Genomic DNA, 25,497 nt, shown 5'->3' with positions numbered 1-25,497 from the left:
CTAGATGTCATTCAAACTTCTAAATTTAGCAGATAATTGTTGGAACTTGGAGCATCACGAAAACATTAGCCATCAGATCAGGTGGATACAGAAGCCTTGGTGAATTATTTATTCTCTACCATGCTCTGATTACCACTAAATGCAGTACTGTATTTGAAAGACTCAAAACAGTAGGAATAGACGAGCACTTTAAATCAAAGAATAATTCAAGCTATATGGGACATTCCTAGCAGATTTACAACAAGGGTATTTAGGTAATAAGTCAACAATAAAGAACAAAACACATGGTAATCGATCCACATAGAAATTTGTTATAAACTAGTGACTAAAGCAGAGTTGAAAATCAGTATATCTCAGAAATCAAACAGTAACCAAAGTGGGGGTAAAACAGTAATTTTCAAGGCAAAGCAGAATTCAAAAATTAGGGTTTGTAGTGATCAATCAAGTAAACAGCATATGACATAACCAGTAGCTTAAATCTCATAATTGATTTAACATAAAAGGTTGAAAAAGTAAATATAATAGAGGGTAGGAGTAGAATGAGAAAAACAGAAATATCTCAAGATCAGACAGAATTAGGCCAAACTGAAATCGAGTTCACCACAAGGGTTCCTGAATATATGGTCAAAATATCGAGGCAATCTAATAGCTAAATTGCTTAATCTCAAAAAAACTTGTAGCATATGATCTACTAGAACCAAAGGTAAGGAATTTCCAAATTAGAACTTAAATGTTAATGGCAATTAGAACTAGAAGGATAAAAAATCCAATAGTATATCAGCAACTTCAGAACAAAAACAGCTTTAGCGTGACAAACTCTTTGTATGGACGGTAACAGTCACAGCACTTTGCTTCAATTGCTTTCCAGACCCAGCGGGAGTGTACCGTATCATTTCCTTTCGGTCGACTGGGCCTTACGTTTTGCTTGCTTGGCTCACCACAACTTCTTCTCTCCTGACTTGCAAAGTTATGTTACCCATGTTCTAGCTCCGGACAACCCGAATGGTTGGCTTGACTCGAATGATCGTTTGCTCCCTTTGTACTGGTCATTCAATTCAACAGCATATGACATAATCAGTAGCTTAAATCTCATAATCGATTTAACATAAGAGGTTGAAAAAATAGCTATAATGGAGGGTAGGGGTAGAATGCGAAAAACAGAAATATCTCATGATCAGACAGGCAGAATTAGGCCAAACTCAAATCAAGTTCACCACAAGGGTTCCTGAACATATGGTCAAAATATCGAGGGAATCTAATGGCTAAATTACTTAATCTCAAAAAACATGTAGCATATGATCTATTAGAAGTAAAGGTAAGGAATTTCCACATTAGAACTTACATGTTAATGGAAGTTAGGACTGGAAGGATAAAAAATCCAATAGTATATCAGCAACTTCAGAACAAAAAGGGTAAAAATAACACCCGAGCTTCACACCGGAAGGTGGTTCGATTGGATCAAACACAAGGGGTTTCTTGATCAGACGGAAGAGGTATTCAAGCATAAAGAAACAAGCAAAAGCTGCAATTTAATTTACTAAATTCGTGTACAATGCTAGGCACGCTTACAACCTTATATAGGAAACTCAAAAAGACTCAAAACACAGAAAATGAAAGGCCTAACCCGATCCTTAATTAATATGCCAACATGATAATGTAAAATGACTAGGAAACTGAAATAATAAAGGAAATAGACTCAAAACAGGGCTAGACACAGAGAATCATAGTCCACCTAACTAAAACACTTAGTGTTGTAATATGGGTACAAGGAAAGAATTGTCCATAGGGGTATGTTGGTCTTGTATCCATTGTAGATTGTTCTGCTCCATATTATAAATAAAGCTAGTCTGTGTCCTACTAGACTTAAGTCATTCATTCATTCCAACATGGTATTAGAACAAATAAGATCCAAACCCTAAGGGATCACTCTCTCTCTCTCTCTCTCTCTCTCTCACACACACACACACACCTTCTCTTGCTTCCCCCTCTCGGTGGTGACTCTCTAAAACCAACGAGAGCCACCACTAGTCTTGACTCTTCTTCTCTGGGATCTCAAATCTCCCTTTTCCAATGATCAAAGAGACACAATCCCTTTTCTTTCCAAATCAATTTTTTAGGTTTTCACCCTGATTGATTTTTATGCAAGGGTGGTGGTTCTTGGCTTATTGCATCAATCAACTGTGAAGATGTTCCTTCCGGCGCTACCTGCTTGATTTAAGGCTTGTGTTAGCCACCATATCATAACTAAAAGTCAACTTTCAATGTTTTTACCCTTGTCAATTTTGGGGTTTTCAAGGTTTTCCCTGCTATTTGGTTATCTTTCTACCAGCATCAGTTGAATCAGTTTTTGTGGCTTGTTCTAGCCATTTGTCATCATTATGTCAGAGTTTTCAACTACATCCACTGGTGGTGATGATGGAAATCCCTCTAGTAACTTTCCCACATTTTCAATGTGTGCTATACTGCTATCAAGCTTAACGGTACCAATTATTTGATGTGGTTACGTTCGTGCTATCTATCTATCAAATCCCGTGGTTATTATGAGTATCTTACTGGGACTATAGAGAAGCCTACTACCGCAGGGACAGATGCTAATACATGGGAATGCAAGAATTCCCTGGTTATAGCCTTTCTAATCAATTCTATGGAACCACGGATTGCTGGAGGCTATCTTCTACTTGATTCTGCTACCAAGATATGAAAGGCTTTCTAGGTCACTTATTCCTAAGTGGGGAATGAGGCTCAGGCGTTTGAACTTTGCAAGAAGGTTCATAAGCTAAAGCGGAAAGAGATGACTTTGTCACAATACTAGTATGACCTACGTTCTCTGGCAACAATTGGATTTTTATGAGTTTCACCCTACCTCAGCTATTGATGTTGCAATCTTTAAAAAGCGGGAAGATAAGATTAGAGTTTACAACTTCTTGGTTGGACTAAATGTTGAATATCAAATCTTCTGAGCCATGAACCCTTCCCTACCTTGGAGCAATCCTATTCTATGATTCAGCTCAAGGACAGGCGACGTACTACCATGTTACCATAGACTACTTCAGATCCTTCGAAGAGATCAGGTCTTGTTCCCAGTACTCAGCCCAAAGTGAAGCTTCTCAGTTTGGGAGCTCCTCTACTAAAGCACCAGTGAAGTGTGACTACTGTGGGAAGGAACATTACACTAAGGAGAATTATTGGAAACTCCATTATAGTCCTGCTGCCTCTAGTTACAGTCGAGGTCATGCTAACTCTAGTCAGGCTAATCACACTGAGGCCTCTGACCTTCCAAAGGATGTCAGATCTACTCTCTCATTAGATGAGCTGCTTGCCTTTCGGTGCCTTCTGAATAAAATGGAGTCTCAACCTACATTTGCTACTTCTGCTATAGTTGTTGCTATTGTCAATTCCAACCTTGCCAGTTTAGGTACCCCATTTTGTGGACATAGTGCTTCCTCCCCATGGATTATTGACTCTGGGGCATCAAATCACATGATAGGTTCTTACCACCTTTTATCCCAATATACTCTCTACTCAGATAATGGCAAAGTTCAGTTAGCTAATTGGACTCATTCCACTATCTGTAGAAAGGGTTTTGTTTGTTGTTCTCCCTCTTTAGCTCTTTCTTCTGTTTTGCATGTTCCATATTTTCCCACAAATTTATTGTCCATCAGTAGTCTCAGTTTCTATCTTAATTGCAAAGTCACTTTTTTTCCTTCACATTATGTTTTTCAAGATCTATTGATAGAGCAATTGTTGGCTCTGGTAGAGTGCACAGTGGTTTGTATCTGCTTGAAGATGGATCTTCTCTGGTCTCTGGTCAGGCACTTCAGACATCTTCTTTGGCATCTTCAGTTTCTAAGTTACCACAGTGGCACCGTCATTTGCGACATCCCCCAATAGGGACTTTAGTTAGGATTTTTTCTTCTTTCAAGCATTGTAATTCAAGTGAATTTTTTTGTGAAGCATGTGTTTTAGCTAAACAGACTTGAATAAGTTAGGGCGTACTCGGTGCACGTGGCTCCTACACGTGCAAGGTCCGGGGGGCGAGAACGATGCAGCCTTACCCCGAGAATGTCGAGAGGTTGTTTCAACCAAGGATTAAAGTATCAGTATCAGTCTTCGTATCGGTCGGCCAAACTTAAGATACGTATCGAAGGGTATTGTATAGGAGATACGCTAAGTACGCTAAAGATACACATATAAATGGATAGGAAACACTTTTTTACACACTTTTGCAAAAAAAAAAAAAAAAAAAAAAAAAAAAAAAAAAAAAAAAAAAAACCACATATAACATGTATAATGCATAAACACTAAATTGAGAATATCGCACTAAGAATCCAAGGTTTGTAGTTGTCCCATAAATGTAAAATCCTCGTTTCCAACCTTGATTTCCACTTTAGTTAGAGAGAAAAAATGGCTGGCAGTAACTTTGGAACAAAAACCCCTCAAAAAATCGTGTTTTTTTTCTGAAAAATGACATATTTTGGCCATTATATGACCGTAGCGCACCGTATCGGTACGTATCATACCTTATACGCACCATATCATACCGATACAAACCGAAACATACATTTCACTTTAATTTTTAATTTTCCATAAAGTATCAGTACGTATCGATGTGTATCGGTATGTATCGTAGGATACATATCGATACAAAAGTATTTAAAAAATTCCATGTATCATACAGGTAGTATCGTATCGGCAAGGACCGATACAAATACATATTGGCCGATACGGTACGATATGTACCGATACTTTAAACCATGGTTTCGACTGCTTTACCATGAGGTCACAACATTCGTACAATTACTCTTTCAGATAATAAAAGTGCCACCTTTTTTCATTAATACATTCTGATATATTGGGTCCCTCTCGTTGTATATCTATAACTGGCTTCCAATGGTTTGTGACTTTTATCGATTGCCACTCAAAGACCACTTGGTTTATATGATGTGCACCAAGGGGGAGGTTTTTCAATATTTCCAGCACTTCCATTGCATGGTGCAGACTCAGTTCAATGCAACCACTAAGGCACGTCGGAGTGACAATGGCTGTGAATACTTTAAAGGCTCCTTTCAATTTTATCTTGCGGCTCATGGGATCATTCATCAGATAAGTAGCATTGATACTCCAACTATAAATGGTGTTGCTAAGTGGAAGAATCAACACCTTTTGGAAGTTGTAAGGTCTCCTATGCTTAAAATGCATATTCCCCCTTAATACTGGAGCTCTGAGGTTCTTACAGCTACCTTTCTGATCAACAGGATGCCCTCTTAGGTTCTTGACTTCTAAGCCTCTCTAGATCTTCTGCAAGGCTCTACTACTTCTTGATTCCTCCAAAGGTCTTCAGTTGTGTTTGTTATGCTCATGATCACCATCCCCATGGCAAATTTGATCCCTATGGCTTCCGGTGCATTCTTTAGGGTTACTCTGCTAGTCAGAAAGGTTGTCAGTGCTATCACCCTCCTTGGCGTTGGTTTGTCACTATAGTCATTGTCTTTCTGAGTCTGCAGCCTACAATCCTGCGACACCTCTTTAGGAGACCCTTCTACCAAAATAGAATATGTGCCACCTCTTGAACTTGATACACTCTCATCTTCTATTCTTGTAGAGCCCTGCTCTTTAGACCCGGTTTATTGACCAGTTGGTTTAGTTTGAACTTGCAGGGTCCGAACCGGAACTGGTTGATGCCGTTGCCTTGTGGTATATGACGGCAAGGGTGACGTCAAATGAGGGGTGGCTGGATAAGATTGAGCTAGTACCCAAGATGATCCGCACGCCGAAGCCGTGCCCTTACACATATCAGAAGGCCATATATGAATAGGGAAGGTACGTTATCATGATTGAATGACAGGAACTTGGTTCACAACACGTGGCGAGAGTAAGTTACATATTAAGACTCCGTTTTCCTCCAAAGTAGGGCTTGGTTGGCTTGTTTGGTCAACTAGCGGTTATCACTGGTAGGTATGAGACCCACCAATTTGACCCACTTGTTGAGGTATTGTGGACCCCAACATGCCCAACTTGGATGATCACGTGTATTTCGACCTCCTCGTCGTAATGAGGTCTTGCATGCCCGATGATGCCAGCTACATCACCTAAGAATACGATTTAATGTATTTGGGTCCATAAATGGGCAAAACCAAATGGACCTTAGAAGATATTTATTGGCTAGGGTATAAATAGTCTTTACATCTCTCTCCCTCTCTCTCTCATTTATGATTTCAGTAAGTTGGTGAGGAGTAAAGAGGAGGGAGAAAGAGGAAGACTAGGGAAGAGGCTTCCCCCTTGGATTCCGGAGCCGCATCTTACCTTTCCGTAGCCGGAATAGTGTCCAGTGTCTTGAGATCTACATCTTGAGGTAACACTATAAACCCTTAAGATATAATGAAACCCTTATATGTATGGTTGAATCTAAGGAATAACGAAACCAATGTGTGTCTTCCTTGAAGAATTTAAGAAGGAAACAAAGATTTTGGGAGATTATTGAAGTGACATTTGAGTTTGGGGAAGAGATATCCCAAGATAGATGAGGCTTAGAATGTGTGGGAAATGAAGTTGGAACCACCCTATTAGGGTTCCAAGGGGTGGAATGAAGAAGAGAAGGAAAACAGCAAAATCCGAGAAAATCGACAGGGTAAGACGACGGGTGCCTGACCCACCGGTGAGACCTACTAATCAAGCCTGTCCCCTCTGGTTCTACCGACAGTGGTGGCAGGTAAGACCGGTGGGTCAGGCACCCGCCAGTGAGACCTACCAGTCACGCCTATCCTCTCTAGTTCTATCGGCAGGTAAGACCATCGGGTGCCTGACCCACCGGTGTGACCCACCAGTCACGCCTGTCCCCTCTGGTTCTACCAACGGGTACCAGACCCACCAATATGACCTGCCGGTCTAGGCAGATTACACAGGTGGGTTCTCCTACCCACCTATATGACCCACTTGTAGCCCAAATGAGCTCTAATTGAACTCAAACTCACTGACAACCTTCTTCACTCTATTTTAAGCGTCATGACCATGTCCTACGTCATTTATAGTCCCGATCTGAGCGTATTTCTAAATTCTTTATCTGTGCTAGGTTTCGAGAAACTTATCTTCTCACTCTGGATCTTACCTGTACTGCGAGTGCAGATTCTTCTACGAAAATAAGTGGGGAGAGGACTTTGATCTTAATTTTCAAAGTGTGTTTGGCATCCTATGCATTCAGACTATATTGACATTCCGATTTCCATTCCCATGCATATGTTGATGTATGAACGATGCATTTAGAACTGAACATATTGTCTTAAATTCCATATGCATGATTACTTGCTTGAAATCTTGAGAATGGATTTATCATATGATGAATATGATGCCGATTTGCCAAACATGTGCGGGATTTCTAGATTAGATGCCGTATCGGCTTGGAAACAAATGCATTGATACACCGTGGAATGGGACACAGAAGTACTACGCAGTTGTACTATCTCATATAGAAGCATGTGGTTAGGATTTTATATTCCCTCGTGCTACGACCCTTCCCAATAGGGATTTACATGTTGGGTTATCACTAGGACGAAGTGTCGGTCGTGGATCATCGTGGTGGTTAGAAGTACGCTTGGCTGATCAATAGGACAGTTGGAAACCTTGGTGATATATTCAGAGGGCCAATCATACTGGCTTTAATTTTTGCTGTGGTTCGGCCACGATTTACTTTTATGTTGTAGTTCGGCCACGATTTATATTTTTGCTGTGGGTCGGCCATGATTTACTTTTCCGAGTGCTCATAGTGGGCCTTCTCTGACAACTCTATGGGCGTATCGCAGGATGGAGAATGCGTCTCGAACCCAGGGCATACATGCATTGTGGTTATGAATAGCACGTTACCTATAACCTAGTATGTTTGTTAGGTGGAATAGGTTTAAAATGAATCTCATGCATTAGTATCATTTGCTTTGCATTTGCTTGTGTGTGTCTTTCTTTCCATTTACTGAGCTAGTGAGCTCACCTCTCGTGTACACACCTTTTTAGATGATTTTGCAGGTTATTCTGTAGAGGAGCCCATGACGGGTCCCACTGACGAAACCCCAGTGGGGGATTAGTGGGTCCCTGAAGAATTTGAACACGGTGCCGGCTGCCCATGTGAAGGTTGTGTTGCAGGGCAACAGTGACAGATTCCATTTACTCTACTCTTTTGGATTCTTTTAGTATATTTTGCCTTTTGTGCTCTCTATAGTTAAATTGCTATTTATTGTGTAAATATCATGCTTACGGGCCCACATATAATTATACCATGTATAACAATTTAGGTATCAAGAGTATATGGGGAATTACAGGTAACTATTTATGACAAAACTTTTGCTGAACTAAAATATTATATTTCATGATTACTAGTGGCTTGCTATGTTGTGGTTACTATGTCTGATGATCCTGGTGGTTTTGGGTTACCCGGAGGGAACCCGGTCACCGGTCCGGTTCTATGTGAACAGGGCGTGACAATTCTAGCCAACATTCCTGTTCAAGGGGAGATAGATGTTGATGTACCTGTTCAAGGAGAGTCTAAAGCTTCTACTCCAGTTTGGCCACAACCAAAGATGCATGCTTATGTTTGTAGACAGCAATCCCAGACCAATACAGCTCCTACTCTACCACGCCAATCACCATCTCTTGATCCTAATCTAGTTCCCTAAGATCCTAGTAATTATCTTCCTTCCTCTAATGTTGATCCCATTATTAATTCTACTTTGAATTTTCCTATTGTTGTTCTCAAAGGTGTTAGGTCATGTACTTTACATGCTATTGCTAAAATTGTGTCTTTTGACTCACTTTCTCCGTCTTACTATAGTTTTGTGTCCTCTTTGCCCTCTACCTCTATCCCTAGACCTGACAAGAAGCTATTGCAAAACCATAATGGCAGGCAATTGTGGTTGAGGAGATGGATGGCTTTCAGGAAGGAAACATAAGATCTAGTTTGTCTTCCATCCCAAAAGAAGATAATTGGTTGTAAGTTGGTCTTCACAGTCAAGCAGAGAGCTAATGGTACAATGAATCACCATAAAGCCACGCTTGTTGCCAAGGGCTTCACACATATTTATGAGATCGACTACCAAGAGATGTTTACTCCAGTGGCAAGATAAACACTATCCATGTTATATTGTCCTATGTTGTTAACTTAAGCTGGGATCTCCAACAAGTAGATGTGAAGAACGCCTTCCTTTATGGGGAACTTGAGGAGGAAGTGCACATAGACATTCCCCCTGGGTTTGCATGCTCCAAAACTCAAGGAAAAGTGTGCAAGTTGAGGCATGCTCTATGTGGGTCAAAGCAATCGCCACGTGCTTAATTTGGGCAATTTCATAAAGTCAGGGTAACCGCAGGCTATTCTCAAAGCACTGCTAACCCACACATTGTTCATCAAACAATTAGGAGGAAAGTTTGCCCTGTTGATTGTTTACGTCGATGATATTGTAGTCACGGGTAATTACATCAAAGAATTTTCTCGCCTTAAACAAGATCTTGGCAAAGTATTCGAAATTAAGGATCTTGGACAGCTTCAGTACTTCATTCGCATTAAAGTTTCCAGATCCACTTGTGGCATTTATTTGCCTCAATAGAAATATGTGCTTGAGCTTCTTTCCGACAATCGTAAGCTCAAATGCAAGCATATGGACACCCCATTGACGCTAATGCTCACCTGGTTGGCAATTATGGTAATCTTGTTGATAAGGGAGGATATTAGAGAATGGTAGGGCGGTTGATTTACCTTTCTCACACTAATCCGAACATTGCTTATGTCATTAGCCTAGTTAGCCAGTACATGCATGATCCTCACTCCAACCACATGGAAGTTGTGATGCACATTCTCCGGTATTTGAAATTTTCCCCAAGTCAAGGCCTCCTTTTTTCTCCTCATGATCATCTTCGAGTTGAGGCCTTCACAAATGCTGATCGGCAGGTTAACCAAATGATCGTAGATCCACTGCTGGTTATGGTACCTTTGTTGGTGGTAACATTGTTACTTAGAGGAGCAAGAAGCAAGCTCTCGTGGCTCGGTCTACTGCTGAAGCGGAATCCCATGGTATAGCACATGGTATTTGTGAGCTATGGCTTTAGGATCTTCTCATGGATTTGACTGTCCATGTTACACTCCCTATGCAACTTTACAATGGCAACAAATCTGCTATCAGTATAGCTCACAAACCAATCCAGTATGATAGGACAAAATATGTGGAGATTGATCCTCATATAATTAAGTAAAAACTGGATTCAAGTCTCATCTGTGTGCCTTTTGTTCCTAGCAATGAACAATTGGTTGATGTTTTTACGAAAGGTCTTAGTAGTAAGACGTTTCATCCTATAGATTGCAAGTTGGGCATATGTGATATCTATGCACAAACTTCAGAAGGAGTGTTGTAATATGGGTACAAGGGTAGAATTGTCCATATGGGTATGTTAGTCTTGTATCCATTCTAGATTGTTCCCCTCCATATTATAAATAAAGTTGGCTTGTGTCCCACTAAACAAGTCATTTATTCATTCCAACACTTAATAATAATTAAAATAAGAAATAAAGACACTTAACTAAGTAATCATGTATGTCAATCTCTACTCACATTATAGGCCCATTAAAGTGGCCCATTACAAAGGAAACACATGGGATCATTGTCACAACCCAAAGCTTATTTATTAAAAATAAACCCATTTAGGTGATTTAACTGCATCGCTTAACAAGGTAACGGTAAAATCCTAGACCTAATTGTCATTTGGATGATATCGTAGTGACTGGAAATGACCAAGGAGAGATAAAGAGGATCAAAACTTACTTAGCTCAACAGTTTGAGATTGAAGACCTTGGTACCTGGAAGTATTTCTTGAGAATTGAAGTGTCAAGGTGACAAGGTCAAAATATATATCTGTTAGAGGAAGTTTGAGTTGGATCTTCTAAAAGAGATAGTGATGTTGGGCTATAAACCCTCTGAATCACCCATTGATCAAAATCACAACTAGGTGAAGAATGAGGACATTCTTTGATTTATGCGACGAAGTGTCGCAGACTAGTGGGGAAGTATATTTGACTATCTCTCACTCATTTAAATATTGCTTATGTTATTAGGGGTGTTGAGCTAGTTTATACATGCTCCTAGGGGTGTTGCTTATGTCATTTGTACGGGAACCGAGTTAGTTGGAGAAGCAAGAAAAAACCTGTTGCTGCTAGATCAAGTGCAGAAGCAAAGTTTAAAGCCATGGCACATAAAGTTTGCGAACTCATACAGTTGAAGAAATAGTTCAATAATTGGGGTTTGAAATTGATGGCTCCAGGAAACTTATTGTGACAAGAAGGTTAATATTATTATAGCAAATATTCTAATGCAGCATGATCATACAAAGCACATCAAGGTTGATCCTCATTTCATAAAGGAAACGATTGGCTCTGCTTGTATCTGCACTTCATAAAGACGGGGAATTAGTTAGTGGATGTGTTAACCAAAGAAATCAATTTTCTAAGAGTCCATACCTATTTATGCAAACTGGGCATGTGCTACATTTATTCCTCCACCTGAGAGAGGGTGGATATAGTGGGGGTATGATGGGAAGTAGCATGTATGCTATATAATGTTAAAATATTGAGTAATTTGCATCCCCCTCCCCTGTATGTCGCTCTTATTACATCCCCCGCCCATGTGTTATCAGAAATTACATCCACCTCCCTTGTAGTATGTTCAATTTTACAAGTAGGCTCACTCCGTTAACTTTTTACCGTTTAGTTTGTACAATATTTCAGTAATACCCATATTACCCTCATTTTTGTATTTTTACTCTTTCACCCTTTACGGCTTTACCCTAATAAACATCTTTCCCAATTCTGAAAATCAAAACGGCCAACGGCAAATGACGAACGAAGCTCTGGTGCTGCCAAGACCGTCAAGCCTTCTCAGTTTATGGGGATCATTGGCAGATGGCATATATTTTCTTCTAGGTTTCATCTTTCCCTCAATCCCTTGAATTAGTGGTGATCAAGGCCTCTAAACTCCTCCCTCAGGAAATCGATACTGATTGGGAGAACAAATTTAGGTCCCAAAGAGGTCCGAGAACTGATGGAGAAGCTAGCGAAGGAATACAAAGGAAACACTTACAATCTCATAACCAAGAACTGTAATCACTTCTGCAACAATGCTTGCCCCAGATTGACTGGGAAACCAATTTCTCCCTGGATCAATCGACTCGCCAGCTGCCCATTTGATCTGAAAACCCAACAATTCAGAGAAATCTTGGCGTGAATTTTCCGATTTGGATTGACAGAAAATCAGGATCAGTCCTGGCTGTTTCCATGTCGATATATAAAGTGGGTCACTTCTGTTTCACAAAAGAAAAGGGTCACTTCTGCATCTGCAAATGATCTAAGAGTGACAGCCGACCATTGATGATGTTGAAGTCCAGAAGATCTTAGTCGGCTTCCGATCTAGGTAATCCTCCCCCTTGTGTGTGTGTGCGTGTGTGTGATTTTTTTTTTTTTTTTTGGTCTTTTAAATGCATTCCTAAAAATAAAAAAAAAAAAAAAAAAAAAGCATCTTCTTTTGGATTCATTTTCTGTTTCTCAAATTTTGTGTTATAAATGTCAAATTCGTGTTCTGTAAGAAAAAGTAGTAGACTCAGCCGCCATTTTCTTCCATTTTTTCGTTTGATTCTTACTTCTTCAGCTTAGGTTTTCATTTCTCCCCTTCCCCACCTCAGCTTAGGCCTCTAAACTCCTCCTTAAGGTTTTCATTTCATACCCTAATCTCTTTTCAATTAGAGGGAAAATGGTATGAGAAGACACATAGGGGTAAAATAGGTATTTGGATTGTGGTTGAATTATAAAAGGCTAAAATCATCTTTTACAATTCAAAACTAACACCACATTAACAGTGTCATCTGACGGGGGAGGTGGATGTAATTTCTGAAAACACGGAAGGGGGATGTAAATTACTCTAAAATATTTTCAATCATTGAATATAGACTGGAGGCATTGATCTCTCTTCACACTTTCCTTTTGTAAACCCTTTTTCATTATCTCTCCTCTTCTTCATCCTTCTATTCTTCCTCCTTTACTTGCTTTCTCTTACTGATTTAATCCATATAAGTCACAACTTTTAAATCTAAGGATAATTTGGTTGTCAGAAAAGCACAAACAATTAATGAAACTTTAAAGACCAAGGGTGGAACTAACTTCAAGAGGAAGAAAGGAAACTGTTTCACACGTGGCAACCCAAGCATTTCAAGAGAGATTGCCATAATTGGAAGAAAAATAATGTAAAGCTGATTACAGATGTAACCAACCCCAGTAACAACAATAACGAACTCCAAACGACCAACAATATTTAGTTTCAGACCTGACAATAAATCTGAAACTGAAACTGAACCTGAAATTAGGTCAAATAAGTGAAAACTTAAAACTCACAAAGCCTGTCCCAGAAAAGGTTGCACTGCTGGTCAAAGGTCATTTAGAATACCCTCAACAGAACCTCAAACTTTTGGCTTGATCAGAATACTGGTTTGAAAGATATGGCAGTTCTTGAAAATTAGGGCTAACTCTGGTGATTTCTGTTAGTACCAATCACAGACCTTATAAAGCCTCAATCCCTACCAATAAATTTCCTCTCAAGCTGCCAACGGGTCTTCTTAAGTCTGTAACAGCCGCAGTAATCAAGAAGAGTAACAGGTCTCCAACTAAGTATAATCAAGCCTATCACTCAGGAAAAAGAAAGGAGCAAAGGAAAAAAAAAAGAATAGAAGATAAGGAGATATCAATGTGGGTGGGATTGGCTCTCTCAGCCTTGGGCCTCAACCCACAGCTATCCCTGCTGTTGAAAAGTCTTCCTCAGACAAAGAGCTTGAGCAAGCACCTCAGAAAACTTCATTAATCGAATTGTGAAAAGAGTTACAACCAATGGGCCTTTTAAAGTTGAGGCCTAAGTCTCAAAATTAGATCAGTACGCAAAATTGAAACTATCAAGAAAAAGGAAACTTTAGTTCCTTGGCCATAAAATGAAATTTTTAGACAAACTTTCCTAAACTGAAACTAACTACTTTGACTATAAGAAAACACGCAAAATTTAAATTAAACTCTCTTCTCGAAGCTATAGTTGATCCACCTTGCTTGCTTGCTAACTAAGTCTTTCAATAAGACAAATAACAGTCAAAACTTGAAATCGGTAGGGAGAAAAACAGTGGTAGGGAGTTACCTAGAAAATAGGGGGTCTTACAGTGGCTGTCCACGTCAACTATAATGGGGTTCAATAGAGCTTAAGCTGTGGCTGGGAACAAGAATGGCAGCCCAATAAAATGATGAAGATGCAAGTCAAAACCAAAAAGTAATACAGCAATTAAGAATAATAATCTTGAGGGAAGCATGCAAGTTAACTAGATCTCAATTGGGTAATATGGGGAAGGGAACAAGTTAAGTCAAGTATTCCAAAGGTTAGATGCCGTACTTTCCTCAGTCCAATCAACCAATTAAAATAGCAAGAAGTTTGATGTCAGAGAATCACCAAAACAGTAGCAATAAGGCATTACAGATAAATCAGCAAAGGGAATAATGAAGGGAGAAGGAGAAGAAACCAGAAAAGAGAGGGGAGGGGAGTTAGAATATGAGGATGAGGGAAGAACAATGAGATGAGGGATGAGAAAGAAGAGGGAGAAGAAGCAAATCGGTGGTATGGTGGAATAATGTGTTGTGAGTAAAGTCTCACTAACACCAATATATTTCTTCACTAACATATTTACAAGATATTACACATACCTCCCTAAGGAGGGAAATTGCACATACCTCCCTAAGGAGGAAAAGGAAAATAAAACATAACAAAACAAATTACTAAACTACCCTTAGAGAAACATAACTAAGATTTTTAACACTCCCCCTCAAGCTGGAGAATAAATATCATGCATTCCCAGCTTAAACAGCAAAGAACTGAACTGATGATACAGAAGACCCTTTGTGAAGATATCAGCCAGCTGATCTCCAGTCCTCACAAAAGGTGTGCATATGTAACCAGTGTTAATCTTCTCTTTAATGAAGTGTCTATCCACCTCTATATGCTTTGTCTTGTCATGTTGGACAGGGTTGTGGGCTATACTTATGGCAGCCTTGGTGTCACAATAAAACCTCATGGGTGCCTCAATATCAAATCCCAACTCTCGGACCAGACTTCTCAACCAGAGAATCTCACACACTCCATAAGCCATGGCTCTAAATTCTGCCTCTGCACTAGACCGAGCCACCACAGATTATTTCTTACTCCGTTATATAACTAGGTTTCCACCTACAAATGTGCAATAGCCTGATATAGATCTCCTATCAGAGACAGAGCCAGCCCAATCTGCATTAGTGAAGCCTTCTATCCTCATATGGTTATGCTTGGGAAAAAGTAGTCATTTTCCTGGAGAGGACTTCAAGTACCAAAGAATGCGGTAAACTGCATCCAAGTGCCCACTCTTGGGAGCATGCATAGACTGACTCACCACTCCCACTGCATAAGTAGTGTCTAGACGAGTCAAGGACAAATAGATAAGCTTCCTAACCAACCTTTGATATTTTCCTGCATCAACAAGAGAAGAGCCAGCATCTTCCCCCAGCTTATGATTCTGCACAATAGAACTTGCTGGGTTGCAGCCTAACATTCATGTTTCTTTCAATAGGTCTAGAATAAACTTCCTTTGGCATATATTTATGCCCTTCTTGGATCTAGACACTTCAATCCCTAGGAATTATTTTTAAGGGCCCTAGATCCTTAATCTCAAACTGTTGGGCTAAGTAGTTCTTCAGATTGAATATCTCAGCTTTGTCATCTCCAGTTACCACAATGTCATCAACATAGACAATCAGAGTTGTAATGGTGCCATTACCATGCTTAGTGAACAAAGTATAGTCAGCCTGACTCTAGGAATAACCATTCTTTAGAATGGCCTGTCAGAACCTTTCAAACCAGACCTTTGGAGATTGTTTAAGGCCATACAGAGCCTTCTTGAGAAGGCACACCTTTCCTGCAGCTGAAGGGAACTTGAAGCCAAGAGGAGTTTGCATATACACTACCTCTTCCAAGTCGCCATTCACAAAGGTATTTTTCGCATCCAATTAATATAATGGTCAATCCTTATTCGCTGCCGAAGACAAAAGGACCCTTATTGTGTTATACTTAGCCACAGGAGCAAATGTGTCCTGATAGTCAATCACATACACTTGACTGTATCATTTTTCCACCAGCCTTGCTTTGTACCTCTCAATAGCACCATCCGATAGGTACTTGATTGTGTAGACCCACCTGCATCCAACTGGAGTTCTTCTCCTTGAAGGTCAACCAATTTCCAAGTACAATTTTTTTTCAAGGCCATCATTTCCTCAGTCATGGCTTGCTTCCACTTAGGTTCAGACATAGCTTCAGAAACATTCTTGGGAATAGAAGCAAATGAGAGAACAATAGTAAATGCAACACCTGTAGGGGAGAGAGAGTCATACGAAACAAACTGGGCTATGCGATTAGTACAAGCTCTCTTTCCCTTCCTAATAGCAATAGGAAGGTCTAACTCTGATGGGAAAGAAGGATATTACCTAACTAAGGAGGGTGGATCTCAGGAGCTGGATTCAAAGAGGACTCTTGGCAGGTCTTCTTGTTTCTCCTTGTATACACAATGGTCATCTTTTCATTACCTGATCCTAAACCACCTTTTGAATGATCACCAACATCAATAATATCGACCTCTTTATGTTTCCCAATGTCAAGCATAAAAGGAGAGATAGGCAATAAAGAAAGAAAATGAATCTCATCAGTAGCCTTTTCACCTCCATATGTTCACCTCCATTTTGCTCCCCCTGAAAAGGATGCTAACGAGAGGCAAAAAAAGGAGCAGACTCAAGGAAGGTGACATCTTTAGAAAGAAGCCTTCATTTGGAAGAATGATGATAGCACTTGTATCCCTTAGTAGTGGAGGAGTAGCCAAGAAAGATACATTTAAGTGCCTTAGGGTCCAGTTTAGTCCGAGAAGACTTATTACAATGGACATAACAGATACACCCAAACACTCTGGGGGGAAGAGAGAAAAAAGAAGGCTGAGGAGACAAGATGTCCAAGGGAGTTTTGGAGCTAAGAAGTTGTGTTGGCATACAGTTGATCAAATAAGCAACAGTAAGGAGAGCATCAGACCAAAAAGTTTTAAGAACATGCATGCCAAAGAGAAGAATCCTACTGACCTCTAACAAATAACGGTTTTTCCTCTCAGCTACCCCATTTTGTTAGGGTGTGTCAACACAAGCTAGCTGATGGATAATGCCATCGTCAGTAAAAAAGTCTTGAAGACCACCATCTATATACTCCACCCTCCCCTTGTCAGAACGAACAATTCTAATTTTGGTGTCAAACTGTGTACATTCCATATGATAAAAAATTTTAAAGGCATCATACACATCACTCTTATGCTTCATCAGAACATTCCAAGTAGCACGGGACAAATCACCAACAAAATAAACAAAGTAACGAAAAGTAAAGTGTAGTAGAAGGCCCCCAAACATCAGAGTGCACAATGTGAAAATGAACAACAGATCTATTACCATGATAAGTATAAGAAGAACAACAATATTTAGCATAAATACATGATTCACAATGAACGACAAGGGAACTAGGAAAAGAAGTAAATAAATGAGGCAATTGTTTTCTCATAACAAAAGAAGGATGTCCTAAACGTTGGTGCCACAACATCACAGAATCCACAGAACTACTATCAGTATGTCCACACACATAAGACTGAGTTGTAGCCAAAAAAGGTGATTTGAGGTTCAAGCAGGTGGAGTCCTTTCTCGTCACACCCACTGTCAATAATCTTCTTCGTTACAAAATCCTGAGAGCGAAAATGAGAAGGAAAAAAGGTGACAACAGTTTAAGAATTTTGTCAGATAACTCACAAATAAGAGATTACGAATAAGGTCAGGAACGCGAAGAACAGAATCAAGTGAAATGGAAGAAGTAATAGGAATGCTACCTTTACCAGAAATGGAGGAAAGGGAGCCATCGGCAACCCTGACCTTATCATCACTAGAACAAATAAGTACGTATCATAATAATGGGACGTACCAATCATATGATCCGTAGCATCAAAATCAATAACCCAAGATGGAGTTGTGGAAGGGGCAGATGAGAAAACCTACAAGGCGAAAGCTGAGGAATCTGGCACTATAAGGGAAGAAGATGATGAGCCTCCCAGCTGAGACATTACCTTGTGGAATACTGCAATATCCTTCCTAATAAGGGAGTTGTGCTCTGCCTATGGGATAGAAGCAGACCCTGCAGTAGCATGCTCGGCCTCAACACTGTGGGCTCTAGCTCCCCCACTACATCCACCACGAGCATCACTAGAACCACCACGCATGCCAGAAGGTCGACCATGAAGACCCAGCATCTCTCTTTGGTGTACCCAGACTTCCCACAAAGATCACACTGTCTGTCATTTCCACGAGGTAAGCCTTAGCCTCGGCCACCACCACGCCAATCCTTCTGAGAGCTAGTAGTAAGAGCTAACCACTTAAGAGGAAAAGCATGTTCCATAGCCACCCGCCTGGTCTCCTCACTCTACAAATAGCTACACACTTCTTCAAGGGATGGAAGAAGAGACCGGCCCAATATTTGTATCAGAATTGGCTCATACTCAAGGTTCATCCCACCAAGCAAAATAAGAACCCGTTCCTTTTCAAGTGTCCGATAAACCTTTGCTTCATCTTCAGGATTGGACAATTGGAGGTCCCTGTAGTGATCATACTCCTCCCAGAGATTAATGATAGTGTTATAGTACTCAGAAATTGTCCTATTCCCTTGCTTCATGCCAATGACCTTCTGAAGTAGCTGGTAAACTTTAGCCAAGTCACCCACACGGTCAAAAGTTTTAGTAACATTGTCCCAAATATCCTTGGCAGTTTCTTTTCTCATAAACCTTCTTCCAATCTCATATTTCATGGAAAAAATCAGTCATGTCATAACAATGGAGTTTTTAGTCTCCCACTTTGGATATGTCGGGAAATCTGGGTTAGGAGCCTTAATGGTACCTATAACATACCCTAGCTTTCCCCTACTCCGCAAAGAAAGCTTCACAGAATGAGCCCAATTCAAATAGTTGGTGTTGTCCAACTTCACAATAGAGATTTAGGTATGTGGGTTATTAAAAACCATGGGAGGAGGAGGAGCACCACTCGATACACTGGCTGAAACATCACCAAAGAGGGCTCCAAGGCCACTATCTTCAGACATATTGTAAAAATAAATTCACACACAATATGGGGAGTACACACTCTACCCAACTTTGCCTCCACAGGGACTCAAAGATAAACCCAACAAGAGGTCAACACACAATACGAAAGCAAACCAGATCAAAGCACACTTTAGTGCAAATAAATTAGGACATAATATTTCAAGGGTCACAACCAATACATCTCACAAAGAAAAGTGGCCAAAATCCATCACAAAAGGGGCAAAAAAGAGGAAAAATAGGGGAGGCGGTACCTTTCAACATGAACAATAATGAGCTATGAGCTCACCATTCAGTCCCCCTAGGACCGAGTGCTTAGAGGCTTGGTAGGGATGCCTTGGGCGATCCAAAGGGTGTATACCTCACCTCCAAAGGCTGCCAGATGAGAGAGAAGAAAGAATCCCAAAGGAGGGCTGGCGATAATCATAAATAGCCTAGTTTTTGTAGCTGTGAGCTCCAAACAACTCCAAACAGCTCCAAACGTCTAGTTCTTCACATAAAACCTCCTCTTGGGTTAGCTTTGACCTTTCTTCAAGCTCATCCTATAGATTCTTCAAGTCTTTTCACATAATGATCTCTTCCTTGGAACCTTTTGTAACCTAGGGTTCCAAAGAGAGAAAATAGAAGAGGAAACTTGTAATCCGACTCTCAAACCAAGATCTTGTGCTCTGATACCAAGTTAGAATATGAGGATGAAGGAAGAACAATGAGATAAGGGATGAGGAAGAAGAGGGAGAAGAAGAGACTCGGTGGTATGGTGGAATAATGTGTTATGAGTAAAGTCTCACTAACACCAATCTATTACTTCACTAATATATTTACAAGATATTACACATACCTCCCTAAGGAGGAAAAAGGAAATAAAACATAACAAGACAAATTACTAAACTACCCTTAGAGAAACATAACTAATATCTCTAATAAGGGGAGGGGAAAATAAAAGGGAGGTTCAATCCTTACCTTGTATTCAGAGTAATGGAGAAGAGAAGAAGAAGAGCTCACCAAGGGGAAAGGGAAGCCTGCTTCACGTTGGGGAAGAGGGGAGAGAGAGCATCTTGGTTTTTTTTTTTTTTTTTTTTTTTTTTTTGGTCTTAAATCTTCGATGCCCCAAATCGTTGGCCTTACATGTACAAACAAAATATATATATCCTAATTATATATATATATATATTGTAATTATAGGCCAATAGTAAAAAACTAACTTGAGAACAATAGATTCCTAATCTAACCAAAAGACTTGGGGGACCAGTAAAAATGATTACTAAGCTTCCTAATCTAACCCAGACTTGGGGGATAAGTAAAGAAAGACTACTAATTTAGAAATACAATTAAAGTAATTAACTAATATTCCAAATCAAACCAACTCTCCATCCTCCCAATCTGCGCCAGCTGCCCAGGGTGGGTCACACGATTGGCTGTACAGATCAGAACAAAGAGAGAGAGAGGCGAGACTAGCGGCAGCCTTCTCTTCCTTCTTCCTTGCAGCTGTCTTCCAGCCACAGTGAAACTGGATGGTCTTTGCAGCAGCCCCTCTGGTACACTCGGATGTCCCCATCAAAAACAAGTCTTCTAGAAGCTACTTCAGGCTTGTTCAGACTAGAACCTATGCAGCTTGATTGGGACAAAAGTGACAACTGTAACACTTATATATTGACACAATATTTAAAGAAAGAGGGAGCAAAAAGAAGAATTTTCAACATAATTTTGCCAATTTGGCACACAATCATACGAGATAATATTTATGATTGAAGAGTAAGACCAGATTCAGCACCGATAGGATTGACTTATGGGAATATGGAATTAAGAGCTAAAACTCATAAATTATATCAAAAAATCAATGATGCAAATTCAAGAACTAGAAAAACTCACATAGATTTACAACAGCAACAAAGAATTCAGATCCGTATCAAACAAGGCAATAAAACAAGATAAAAATTTGATCAAAGCCCAGGAAAGAGGTATCTTCAAGAGTCCCAGCCACCAACTTCTGAATTCAAATTGGTCTTCTCTGGGTGTTTGCATGAACTCTTTCTTTTAATTCCTAATTCTACTAGGACTACAGAAAACCTTGGGACTCTAATTGATAGATAGACAAATTTCTAATATGAATCCAATTACAATTTTGGCCTCTCCTATAATTGCCTGACCAATAAAAACCAAAAGAAAAAAAAAAATGAATTCTACATCAAACTCTAATCAAATAAAAAATTCCTAAACCAAAATCCCACCATATTGTTGGCAAAGCAGCAATAATTTTCCTAATACAGCTTTGAATTTCAAGATCTTCGTTTTATGGAAAGGTATGTGAATAAGCTTCCAAACAACAGCAAAATCATATTAGTTTCTGCCCTGCACCAAATAAGACTGTGAGACTGGAAAGATGATAGAAATTAACCACACAATGACTCACAACTCAAGGGAAAAAAGGCCCCTGCAATAACGCAAAATCTCCCTTGATGAATTGGAGGACTTTCTGAAGAAACAGAAATGTTCAAAGTTTGGGATGTTCCAGCACAACTAAATCTCCTGAAGTTACAAATTTTCCCATTACAAAATAAAAATTTAGGAGAAATCAAAATCAACCTATCAAATACAGATAGTGAGCTGTTTATAGCAGGTTAGCAGCCACTAAGCTAATTTGGTGGTTCCACAAAGGAAATCCTCTTTTATTGTACAGTGGTTACATCACCAAAAAGGATAAAGTAAAAAACAGAAGCTTTTGCAATCACATAGGATAGAATCAATAGGAGATAAGATCAGGGGAAGAGGAGTAATAGGTTCAACAATGTGCAACAGAGACTAATGATAGCTTCATATTAAATTAGGAGTGCTATGGGGCAAGTCGAAAGCCCTAAATTAACGAAAGGAAGGCCAAAATATGGAATAGTTCAAGTTAGCGAGGAAATACATGAAGACTTCTGATCTTATGGAGAAATGGCCTTCAACTTGCAGAAAATTGAATAGCCGAAAAGGATTTGCATATAAAACCTAGAGTATTTGGAGTAAGGCTTTGTAGAGTTGAGACCATTGAGTTGACTCGAGAGGGAAATAGTTGAGTTAGTGAGTAAGCAAATTAGGACCTATGATTTAAGATAAGATATGGCCTGGGGTGGAGTTGAAAAGTGGAATAGGAGTTGATTAGCAAACTCAAGTATTTGGACAAGGCTTTGCTGTAGCTATAACATAGTTTAATGGTATTATGTCTAAAGTACCTAATGCCAGTACATGATTGAAGAGGGTGAGTATGTCCAAGAAGTTCTGTAAAGAGAGCAATATAGCATTCGCAAAAGTGAAAAACATTTAAGGGAAGTTAAAGTAGCATCAGATTTATATTGGGTTAAGTGACAGAGAAAAAGATATATCCTTCAGACAATATTTACATGGTGATAGACACTGCAGAGAACAAATTCTCACATGTTCTCGCCTTCTCAGAACATGTTATGTAGTTAAATATGTTGGATGGACATTTCATGTTAGGTAATTAAATATGCTCCATCTGCTTACAGACAAAGGGAAATGAAGGAAAAAGAAATTAATTTTAAAAAGAAAATAGAGACCTTTGTAAATGATTCCATACTAACTTAAATCTTACCAAATATGGTAATGAAACTTTTCAAAATAAATTCCAGATCCTTATCATGTTTAACTATTAAATTCCAAGTAATTTGGTTGAAAAATGAGCACCAAAAAAAATTGATTGGAAAGTGAAGTAAAACCAAATTACTATATTTAGCAAGTTTTTGAGTTAGTTACACAATCACTGTTGTTAAGGATTAAAAAACTTTGAACATTTTACTTTTTCTTTAATATTATCTCTCTTCCCTGCACTTCACTTCCAACCAGGCGGATCCTTATGGTCATCTAGTAGTAATTCTTTTTTTTTTTTTTTTTTTTTTTTTTTTTTTGGGGTGGGGAGGGGGGTTGTGGTTGAAAGGGTTGGGGAAGCAGCAAGGAAGTACTCTATCCTGTTTATAAAGCTATAGGGAGGGCTCTCAAATTAATACTGAATACAATGAATTTATTAAGGCCCATTTGATCCCTAGGGAGTGATTTGGTCAAGACCCACATGAGAATTATTATACATTGTTCAGAGAAGAGCAAGATTATGGTTTTCTCTTTCCTATTCCATCGAAATGTTGTTTAGTTCTCTATTTCTGTTCTTTTCTGTCCTTTATCAACAAAGAAGCCATATCATCATTGTGCCATCAACATATCAGGAAGGCAAAGTGAAATCTGTATATCTGGGACCCCAATTTTCCTTTGTCTGATTTTCATTAATAATTGATCTTTGTTAGTTTAGAGGGCGGATCTCGGTGCAATGGTTAAGTTGCTCCATTACAACCAAGTGGTCACAGGTTCAAATCATGAAACAGCCTCTCCGCGAAGTGGGGGTAAGACTGCATACATTATGACCCTCCTTAGATTCCGCAGTGGCAGGAGCCTCATGCACTCGGTACGCCCATTGATCTTTGTTAGTTTAGTCCTGGCATTTTGTGGCAAGAAAATAACTGAACACTAGTATATATAATCAATTTCCTATAACAAATTATAAGGGAACAATTTCCACAGATTTACTTGGAACTTTCCTTTTGCTCCTCTGTGCAGAGAGGGGAAAAAACAAACACATCCATTTCCCTGCAACCCCTCCACAAACAACACATGCAAACTACTACCAAGAAATCTATAAGAAATTATGTGAAAATCAGAATAAAGCCAAGGTAATCCGTCTCAAATTTCCAGTATCTACATCAAGCATAAAACAGGCCATACATTTGACCAAAATCTCTAACGATAGAAGCTTTCTGGTTCCTACAAATGAAGCGATAATGAAGAGAACCATGTAGGAAAGAACTGACAGCCGAATCTCTACTCCCAACCTCTAAGGTGAACACCATATCAACAAAAAAACCCATGACAGAAACCCTTATTTTTCCGTTAGAACTTGGAAAAAACTTGCATCAGACCGAAATTAAACATATGGGTTATCATTCTATTCAAATTAAAAAATAGAATCCAAGCAAGAAGGAAGATAATTGTCCATTATCCATCCAGATAAAGACCTGTACAGTTTGAGAAAGGTTTTTCTCCATATAGAAAGAAGTTGGTTCATAGTGACCTTACCATAGTTAGGTTTCCCTCAAAAGGGTAGGGATGATCCATCTTCCACTCTTACAGTCCAACCAAAGAAAAGCTCTCTCTGTTCCAAGTCCAACCACCAGGAATATCTGTCTCCGCTCTGAGGAATCCCACTTCCACAAATTTTGAGAGGAAAAACCGTTGGACGTTAGGGTTGCTGACTGCTGACTTCAGTTGCCTACTGTCATGGGGGACCCACTTCTAGAAATTCCCGGTGAAGACAAATTTCACTCCATACCTTCGCGACGTTACAGAATCTAGTATAGACTCCAGAGACTACTGAGCATAGATTTTAGGGTACGATATCGGTATCGGATTGGATCGGTGGATATCAGTGGGTTTGCTCTTTACTTTTACAAAAATATAATGTTTTTTTACTGTTTTGTTCTTAAAATGATACGAGTAATTGATCTGGATTAAACAGGGATTGAGGATCTTCTCAACTGATACCGATATAATATGACCCATATGACTTATACCATACCAATACTTGAAACTCTGCTATTGAGCATTGGGTTATATCACTCTCAACTCTATGATTGTCGGTCTTTCATGATTGACAAAACATGTAAGAGCGTAAAAATGGTGCGATTTTGATTTAAAGGCTTCATATCAGAATGTAGAAGGTAGTATTCAAAACCGATTAATGATTGGAGCTTGTGAAACCAAAAGTATTTATCAAACGGTTTTAATTTTCCTTCCGCCAAAAATAAAAGTCGATTTTAATTTTTGATTCGTAAATAGCTTTGGTTTCATAATTTTAAATAGTCTTGATTTAATTAATAGTTTGAGGTAATAGGTTCCCAAAAGGTCCCTAAACAATTTGTTAACAGTTTTTAAAGGTTTCAGTCTTTGTGAGTCTAGAACTCGAAGAGACTAAAAGAAATTAGAAGGAAGAAGGAATAGGTTCATAAATAGTCCTTGAACTGTTTGGTTCGATTTTAAAGATGTATATTGTACTCGGAATGTGCAATGGTGGTTTACGATCAAGTTACTTGTTTCTACAACCAGCCTAGTGCATCAACCATGTGGTACGACAAACACTAAAGACTTGGCAAATGATAGCCCACCACACCCAAGAGCGCTCTTTTCGTTATGGTCTCTACAAATGCTTCCTTTTGTCTA

General features: G+C 39.3%; 1 long non-coding RNA gene across 1 annotated transcript; it reads right to left on the bottom strand.

Annotated features, from left to right (window-relative positions):
- Positions 1–540: 540 nt before the first annotated feature.
- Positions 541–24,647, bottom strand: LOC122075821. Its single transcript, XR_006139359.1, has 2 exons — positions 24,358–24,647; positions 541–1,042 (listed from the first exon to the last, which is right to left on the bottom strand). It is a non-coding gene; the product is annotated as an uncharacterized LOC122075821 (long non-coding RNA).
- Positions 24,648–25,497: the final 850 nt, after the last annotated feature.

The sequence above is a fragment of the Macadamia integrifolia genome, chromosome 4 (assembly GCF_013358625.1).
Source record: "Macadamia integrifolia cultivar HAES 741 chromosome 4, SCU_Mint_v3, whole genome shotgun sequence".
Lineage (NCBI taxonomy): Eukaryota > Viridiplantae > Streptophyta > Magnoliopsida > Proteales > Proteaceae > Macadamia > Macadamia integrifolia.
Note: the sequence above shows the minus strand (reverse complement) of the source record. Positions and strands in the feature narration are given on the sequence as shown.